Source organism: Oncorhynchus mykiss, chromosome 2, assembly GCF_057628025.1.
Source record: "Oncorhynchus mykiss isolate SJ-2025 chromosome 2, ASM5762802v1, whole genome shotgun sequence".
Lineage (NCBI taxonomy): Eukaryota > Metazoa > Chordata > Actinopteri > Salmoniformes > Salmonidae > Oncorhynchus > Oncorhynchus mykiss.
This window is the reverse complement of record NC_143023.1, coordinates 61,633,111-61,643,018: the sequence shown is the minus strand read 5'-3', so window position 1 is coordinate 61,643,018 and position 9,908 is coordinate 61,633,111.

Sequence of the window (9,908 nt, the reverse complement as noted above, 5' to 3'; positions counted from 1 at the left end):
GTCCAGATATAACAGACTGACCCTAGCCCCCCGACACATAAACTACTGCAGCATAAATACTGGAGGCTGAGACAGGAGGGGTCAGGAGACACTGTGTTCCCTTCCAACGATACCCCCAGACAGGGCCAAACAGGCAGGATATAACACCATCCACTTTGCCAAAGCACAGCCCCCACACCACTAGAGGGATATCTTCAACCACCAACTTACCATCCTGAGACAAGGCCGAGTATAGACCATGAAGATCTCCGCCACGGCACAACCCAAGGGGGGGCGCCAACCCGGACAGGAAGATCACGTCAGTGACTCAACCCACTCAAGTGATGCACCCCTCCTAGGGACGGCATGGAAGAGCACCAGTAAGCCAGTGACTCAGCCCCTGTAATAGGGTTAGAGGCACAGAATCCCAGTGGAGAGAGGGGAATCGGCCAGGCAGAGACAGCAAGGGCGGTTCGTTGCTCCAGAGCCTTTCCGTTCACCTTCACACTCCTGGGCCAGACTACACTCAATCATATGACACACTGAAGAGATGAGTCTACAGTAAAGACTTAAAATGTTGAGACCGAGTTTGCGTCTCTCACATGGGTAGGCAGACCATTCCATAAAAATGGAGCTCTATAGGAGAAAGCCTTGCCTCCAGCTGTTTGCTTAGAAATTCTAGGGACAGTAAGGAGGCCTGCGTCTTGTGATAGCGTACGTGTAGGTATGTACGGCAGGACCAAATCAGAAGATAGGTAGGAGCAAGCACATGTAAAGCTTTGTAGGTTAGCAGTAAAACCTTGAAATCAGCCCTTGCCTTAACAGGAAGCCAGTGTAAAGAGGCTAGCACTGGAGTAATATGATAATTTTTTTTTGGTTCTAGTCAGGATTCTAGCAGCCATATTTAGCACTAACTGAAGTTTATTTAGTGCTTTATCCGAGTAGCCGGAAAGTAGAGCATTGCAGTAGTCTAACCTAGAAGTGACAAAAGCACAGATTAATTTTTCTGCATAATTTTAGGACAGAAAGTTTCTGATTTTTGCAATGTTACGTAGATGGAAAAAAGCTGTCCTTAAAACATTCTTGATATGTTCGTCAAAAGAGAGATCAGGGTCCAGAGTAAAGCCGACGTCCTTCATAGTTATATTTGAGACCAATGAACAACCGTCAAGATTAATTGTCAGATTCAACAGAAGATCTCTTTGTTTCTTGGGACCTAGAACAAGAATCTCTGTTTTGTCCAAGTTTAGAAGTAGAACATTTGCCACCATCCACTTCCTTATTTCTGAAACACAGGCTTCCAGGGTGTGCAATTTTGGGGCTTCACCATGTGTCATTAAAATGTAGAGCTATGTGTCATCTGCATAGCAGTGAAAGTTAACATTATGTTTCTGAATGACATCACCAAGAGGTAAAATATATAGTGAAAACAATAGTGGTTCCTTGAGGAATGTTGCTTTTTAGTTAGTTTTGCGACAGTATCAAGAAGACACTTTGGATTGTTCTTATTTTCCTCAATTTAAGTTAGAAAAATAGGATGATCGAGAAGCAGTGAGGGCTCTTCGATACTGCACGGTATGGTCTTTCCAAGCTAGTCGGAAGACTTCCAGTTTTGTGTAGAGCCATTTCCGTTCAAATTTTCTGGAAGCTTGCTTCAGAGCTCGGGTATTTTCTGTATACCAGGGAGCTAGTTTCTTATGACAAATGTTTTTTGCTTTTAGGAGTGTGACTGCATCTAGGGTATTGCGCAAGGTTCAATTGAGTTCCTCAGTTAGGTGGTTAACTGATGTTTGTACTCTGACGTCCTTGGGTAGGTGGAGGGAGTCTGGAAGGGCATCTAGGAATCTTTGGGTTGTCCGATAATTTATAGCATGACTTTGGATGATCCTCGGATGGGGTCTGAGCAGATTATTTGTTGCGATTGCAAAAGGTTATTTGAAGGTAATTAAATAATATTCTGAGAACATTTTTCAAAAACACTTTTAATAGCACTGCTAGCTTAGTTTAACTGTTTTGAACTCTAAGCAAAGGTAGGAAGCAGCATATTTATTTTTTATTACGAAGTCAGTGAGATTCAGCCTATAATATTCTGTTCGCTATCCCTGGAATTAGTCCACTGCACCACCAGGATGGAGCTAGCATACCATGTTTTTTTTACTCATACAAAGCAGTTCATTTTATTATTTTCAAACAGATCCCATTCCAAAGGAATCACACACTCATTAAGATCAAATAACGTTTTAAGAATGTTATTTAAAAACATATACATTCTGTTCTCAGTGTCACCAAAACTCTCTCTATCTTATTAAGTGTGTTCAGGTGTGTTGGCTGCACCTACTAATTGCCCACACACCTGAAGACACTTAACAAGATAGACACTGAGAACGGAATGTATATGTTTTGAAATAACATTAAAACGTTATTTGAACGTTACTAATGTTGTCTTGTTGTTTTTATAGAACCTTTTCTTAATGTCCTGAGAACATGACTTTAAATGGAACCATGAGGAAACTTGTAGGAAACATTATGCTGAAGTACTTAAATTCACAGAAACATATGAATCTCAGGATGTTATGTGCTAGCTGGGTATCCAGTACCATTCCCAGAACCTGGGAAGGTTGTATGCACAACAACCATAAGACAACAACACTCTCGCCGAGCTCTAAAAAACATATTGTTCTCAGAACTTGCTGGGTACTTGTGCTTGCTGGGTAGTTACCTATCCAAACTTGTAATCAATAGCATAATTTTTGGATTAACCAAACTCAGTGAAGTAATCTCATTACTTTCAGTTACTTTTGGATTCATTTTTTTTATTTTACTGCTTACTAATTACATTGGTAACCAGTATATAATAGCAATAAGGCACCTTTGTGTTATATGGCCAATATACCAAGGCTAAGGGCTTTATTGACCAGACAGCATCAGATAGATGGGCTACACATACAAAGACAGAGGGGCGCTGATTCCCTCGCTCAGATGCTTTCTCCGGTGAAATATATTCAGCCTTTTGCGAATTGAAGGAACATTAATTATTTTATTTGTTTTTTGTTGTTGTTGTTTTTCTGTTGGTACATTTTTATATATGGCCCTATCTATATGGATAGGGCCAAATTTAAATGTTTCTAACAGAAGCACTTTAAAAAGCATATAGGGGGAATTTGGAAAAAGTGGGACATTTTTTGCAGTTCTGTCTTCTGTAACCTCTTTCGACATCTATCCAACATATTAGCCCAACACATGATACATTTCTGCAATCCTCAAGATGTTTCCTAATCACACTACAAAAAAAAGGCATGACACACCCATTTGTGTACACTGAGACAAAACCATATTTTTAGTTTGCATTTGGTAGACTGGGAAGCAGGTTAGATAAACTTGGACTGTTTGACACCATTATTATAGTCCAAATTGTACCCCAATGACAATTCAATTCAATGTTGTGTGACTCAGAAACATCTGAAGTTTTCATAAATGCATCATGCCCCTGAACAGGCAGTTAACCCACTGTTCCTAGGCCGTCATTGAAAATAAGAATTTGTTCTTAACTGACTTGCCTAGTTAAATAAAGGTAAAAAAATAAATAAAAATGTGTTGGGCTAATATGTTGGATATGTCTGAAGAGGGTTACCAGGAGACGGAAATGCAAAAAGTGTCCCACTTTCTCAAATAAACAGTACTAATAACAGAACTACAAGAAAAAAAAATAACAAGAAAAAGTACTACAAGAACCAGAGCCCTGCCTAACCTAAGTACAGGGGATCCCTAATGTAAACTGGATCTCTTTCCTATAAGACTGTCACACTTTAGCTACTCCATGCTGTCCTACTTTAGCTAGCTATGGTTGGTAAAGTGGGAAAACAAAAAACATTACTGATTTTCAACATTTTAAGATAATATTGGCACATTTTTTTATGTATTTTGATGCAGCAGTACAGATGTTTCACATTTACATCACAATGTGGCACAGTGCATTATTTATACATTTTATAACCTAAACATCAAAACTGAAAAACAGCTATGTCACAGATCTTACTGTGGGCTTGGGTGGTTAGCTTCCTGTTTGAAGCTTGCTCAGCCCCCCTCTATGTCACACCATTGAAGTGATGTGATTTTGAGATGTGGTTTCTCTTCATGGGTTTAGTAACAATATATTTTCTCTTGTCAGAAATAAACACATCAGGATTAAGCTGTCCCAGTTTATTTGATGTCCCAATCTTTCTGAATTCACCCTATAACCATAGTAGCAATTGAAAGGGAACACTTTCGAGATGGGGAAATTATCAGACCAAAGGTGAGGACACAACAGTTCACCTGACACAAGACTGAATTCAAACATTACACAGTTGATTTTATGTGCATTTTACATTTACTGTACTTTTCACAGCATTTGTAAATAACTACATTTGAAAATACACTGGATACATTCAGTAACATAATAATAACATTCAGACAATTTTTAGTGTAGGTGCAAGATTTTAAAAAAAAAACTATTACAAGGGTTTGAGTGAGAGGTCTAACTGGTGTCTCCAAGTGGCCACATACTGTGCAAAGTGCCTAACACGGGAACCAATCCGGCTGCATGGGTGCGCCATTGTGCATAAATGTATTTTGTCCCCCCACACCAAACGCAATCACGACACGCAGGTTAAAACATCAAAACAAACTCTGAACCAATTATATTAATTTGGGGACAGGTCGAAAAGCATTAAACATGTATGGCAATTTAGCTTGCACTTGCTAGCTAATTTGTCCTATTTAGCTAGCTTGCTGTTGCTAGCTAATTTGTCCTAGGATATAAACATTGAGTTGTTATTTTACCTGAAATGCACAAAGTCCTCTACTCCGCCAATTAATCCACACATAAACCGGTTGTTAGGAGTGTGTATTGGGGGCGAAGTCAGGTGCAGGAGAGCAGAGTGTAGTGAACAGGCGCATTTTTTATTCCGGTCAAAATGACAGCACAAAATAACATAAAATGTGCCCAAAACACGGAACATAGACAAAAAGTAATGCGCGCAACAATATCCACAATAAAAAAATACATGTAACACAAACAATCCTACACAAAGACATGATGGGGAACAGAGGAATAAATACATATGAATTGATTGGGGAATGAAAACCAGGCGTGCAGGGAACAAAAAAAAACTAATGGATACATGAAAAATGGAGCGGCGAAGGCTAGAAAGCCGGTGACTTCGACAGCCCAACGCCCGAACAAGGAGAGGAGCCGACTTCCACCGGTCAACCGAATTGTTTCTAGTCATCTCTCTTCCTTCCAGGCTTTTTCTTCTCTTGGCTTTATATTGAGATTGGCAACTTTCATAAATTAGGTGTATTACCACCACTGACCTCATTCGTCTTTCAGTCACTCACGTGGGTATAACCAATGAGGAGATGGCATGTGGGTACCTGCTTCTATAAACCAATGAGGAGATGGGAGGCAGGATGTGCAGTGCGATCTGCATCAGAAATAGAACAGACTTCTATTTTAGCCCTTGGCAATGGAGACGTGCGAGCAGTGTGGGTGCAATAATTGAATAACATCGATTTCTACATTTATTTTACAATGTGAGTGGTGTAGTCAGCCTGTAAGTAATTCCAATGCACTAATATGACTCAAGGAAAGCTGCTTTTTATTTTTTTATCTCTCCTAGCTTTGCCATTGAGGAACTGAAGCAAGCAGTTTGTAATTTTTTGTTTGGAACACAGCCCTGAATCCCCACCACCACACAATTACTTTTGTGTTTACGCATTCCAAAAAAGTTCAATTATAAATCGCAAGGACAGGTGGCATCATTTGACAGCTTATTCAATTGCCAACATGGCTAAGTTATAAAATATGATTTTACAGTGTTTGGCTTTCAAAAACAAAACAGATTGTAATTTTGGTGCGCATTGAATGGAGTCATGAGCGCATTCAAGTGTGAGTTCCATTCCTCTTTTTTGAAGCTAAAATAATAATACATAATAATACATTTAATTTGTATAGCACTTTTAATTAGTGTTATCTCAAAGCTCTAAAATTTGGCATTAGGATCTGGCTCACGTTCTGTACATGTTACAAACACATTAGTTTTTCTAATGCTGCTGCTCCCCCTCCCTTCACGTTTCGATATTAACCACCCTCTTCTGAACCATGATGATGTGTAGCCCATTGCCTTGATCACACTGATTGTGTAAATTTTGGTACACAAGAAGTACATTAATTTCTAATGGAACGCTGCATTTGCCTTGCTGTGTTGCAGAGGCAGACAGAGTTGCAGTGCGTTCTGCATATGTTGGATTTAACGAAGGTATGCCTCAAACTGTATAGTAATTTTGCAGTCTAACACTTCGAACACACTGACAGCATTTTTGCGCAAAATAATATGCAGCATCATCTTGATATGTATGCAATAAAAGTTCAACATTCAACTTCTGCTAACATTTATGTCAAGCCGTCTACACGTACAGTTTGACGCATGTGTTCGATAAATCCAATGTATGCACCACACCGAACGCACTGAAACTGCCTCTGCAACCAATGCTGCAAGGCAAAGGCAGCGTTTATTTGGAAATTAATATAATTCTGGTGTACCAAAATGTAAGGCACTGTCGGTGTGTTCGAAGCGTAACTGCAGTCACAGTGCAGTAAAACTGCAGTTATTCTGCAATTACTGTGTCCAAAATTGACTGACTGCAGATACGGCAGTTTAAAAACAGCAATTTTCTTTGTAAGGGTATGCTTACTGAGGCATGGAATACAATAGTTCGAACAGATTTGTGAACAACAAAGCTTGTAGGAAAATGTGCTTATGCTTAATAGCCTACTGAGGGAATACAATAGTTCGAACAGTTTTGTGTACAGCATGAAGTTTGTAGGCTAGACGAGTGACCAGACCGAGGCATCAAAGAGGGGGAAGCGGGGCACTCAGCACAGCAGCTACATAGACAGCTGAGTGGGCACTCAGCTATGTAAAAAACAAATAAGTGTATATCCTCCACTGAAATATTAGTATTTCAAAAAAATTTGGAACGCCGTTTGGGTCTTTGTATGTCAAAAAAGATACACGTCAAATACCACTATTTGACGAGTCAAATAAGCTTTTCATTTGACACGTCAAATAACAGTTCTATTATAGAATGATGTATGTTCTGAATTTGCACGTGAAAGCCAAGCGCAACCGCGCAACCACTACTAGTAGCACTGTCAAAACTGTACATAAAAGTCTGCAAACAAGCAAACACCGGCAAAGAACGATGTGTTTACAATACCGCTTTGGTAATAAGGCATTATTTGTTCAACCGCAACTTCTGGGGTAGCTAGCTTTAGCTTGGTACCTAGCTAGCACCAATACAACCAGCCTGAAAACAATGACAATTAGAAACTCCAGTCATTTTCATTATTCTTAGCAATGATTTAGGAATCCTTGTGAGTAAGTACTAGATAGGTTGCCACTTGTTGTTCGCCTATTGAAATTTAACTTCAGTTCATGAAAATAAATAGCTAGCCAGCTACTTAACCCTGTTGCCCAAAGCTAACGTTATAAGCAGATAGCTAGCTTCATCTGGCTAGTGACGCTCGACTGGGTTATGTGTTGTGAAGCTAGCCACAACAAGGATTAGGCACAAAAGTGGAATCTATTTTGCCTTCAATATAAAAGTACATATTTGAAAGTGATGCAATTGGTGGAATCATGCCATATTTAGACTAGATAATGTTAAACAAGGATGGAATGTGAAGCAGTGAAATTGGGGTATCAATCTACTATGTGACACCCACAGAACACAACTGTGAAGGGTTTATGCAAATATTAGCGTTGTAGCTCTTATCGCAGGTCTGTGACTGTGAAATCACCTCCCCAGTCAGCCTATTGTCTGTATTGACATTCATATTGCACTGTACAGCTTTACCTAAGGATTGGGGATAAATGAAATGGGGTATCAGTCTACTCATTACCCAATATATTTTTTCCCAGCGTCCTCCTCAGAGTTATCAGACTACAAATCATTCATTCACGCACTATTGTTTTTCCTCTGAACTAGTGTTCAATACATAGGTTGACAATACATGTGGCTCAATTCACGCAATAAGAGCTACAACGCTAATGTTCTCTGGGTGTCACTGAGTAGACTGATACCCCATGTCATTGATCCACAATCCATAGGTAAGGCTGAACAGTTAAATAGGTATGCCCCCAATGCAATTCTGAAGTATAATGCATCCAGTGTGATTTCAACAATTTTTTGTCAAATTAACAAATTATTGTCTTTTTAAAATTTTATATAGCAACATTCCAGCCTCGTTTAGCTCGATCTGTTCAATTATGGTATAATTATGCTGTTTGTATTCATTTGCATCACTGTCAATTCCATACTTTTATTTTGAATTAGGGTTATTTTAGATGACGACACCTAGCTAGCTAGCTAACTATAGCTACCGAAACAGATTGTAATTTTTCTGTTTTTGGAGAAGAACATTGTTTGCCTCCCTGAGCTTGCTAGCTTTTTTATGACCAACACTGTAGATGCGCGAGACAAATTTACCAGCATCGATACGTATCGATGAATCGTTGTGACGTAAGAAATACGAGTGATGGTGTAATCAATGTGTAACAGTTACGTAAAAAATGTATGAACGTGTTAAATTATTGTGATGTGAAGTCATATTCAGGTCCTGATTGGTCAACAAGCTTATTTGACATGTCAAATAGTGTTATTTGACATGTCAAATAGTGTTATTTGACACGTCAAATAACACTGACGTGTATATTTTTTGACACGCAAAGGCCCAAACGGCGTTCCATAATTTTTTGCCTTGGCAAATTGGGATACAGAAATTCCAAATCCATAGCTAATAAGTCCAACATCCCAGTAAGCGAAATGATGTTGATTCCAGACGTTGACATCACGTGCATTCCAGGTGCTGAATTGAAGGTTAGAAGATATATTTTTCACCAATGGGAAAATGTATAGTTGTTTTGTAGGGTTAACTAACTGCTATTATCTCATAGAACAAAACAGATACGATCTCATAAGCCTGTGTTAAACTCAGGTAGACCCAGTGTACTTTTATATTCGTATGAGAAGGTTAATTGTTAATTTTTGATAAACTAATGTTACTTGAAGACATTCTGTTAGCAACTCTGTGCTTTTGTCTTGAAGCTAAAATGTCATGTGTAGCCTACAGACCAGAAAACAAACCCAACTGTGTCTCCACATGCTTGAGAATTTTTGCATTATTGAATAGTGTAATGTGTTTTAGAAGAAAGGTTTCTGTCATTGTTGAATAATTGTGTTTACTGGCTATAGTGGGTACTGTGACCAAGAATGTTGCATTGCCAGCCACAACGAAAGGTAAGGCAAGGATGTAATGTGAATTGAAAAGTAGAAATCTCCCACTGGGAACACACTGGTTGAATCAATGTTGTTTCCACGTAATTTCAACAAAATTACATTGAACCAAAGTGGAATTGATGTTGAATTGACATCTGTGCACAGTGGGCTCTTTCGCCACAGCTTCTCAGACTCATTTCATATCTCGTAGTTGGAATATGGCCTTAGTGGGGACATTACTCAAAATGTTCAAGCTGATAAAACTCCAAATCTGGACCGCCTACAGGGTCACAGTGACTCTATTGGTTTGAGTAATGACTACAAAATCACTTTAAGTAACTGTACTGAGATATATTAAGTGCAAGAGGTTTCCTCCAATGTTTTGAGTAACGACAGCACATTGGGGTTTATAGTGTTCTCTCAGGTAGCACAATATTTAACCTGTGTGTCATTTCTTTAGCTAGTCTCATACAGCTGTGTTTTTATTGTAGGTAAGAAGCTCCTGTGATAATATTCAAAAACCCATTAAACACCTTTAAATCAAATCTACGGCCCTACCTGTCATATAACCTAAATTATGCATCATTCTGGATGAAAGATGTAGCTTG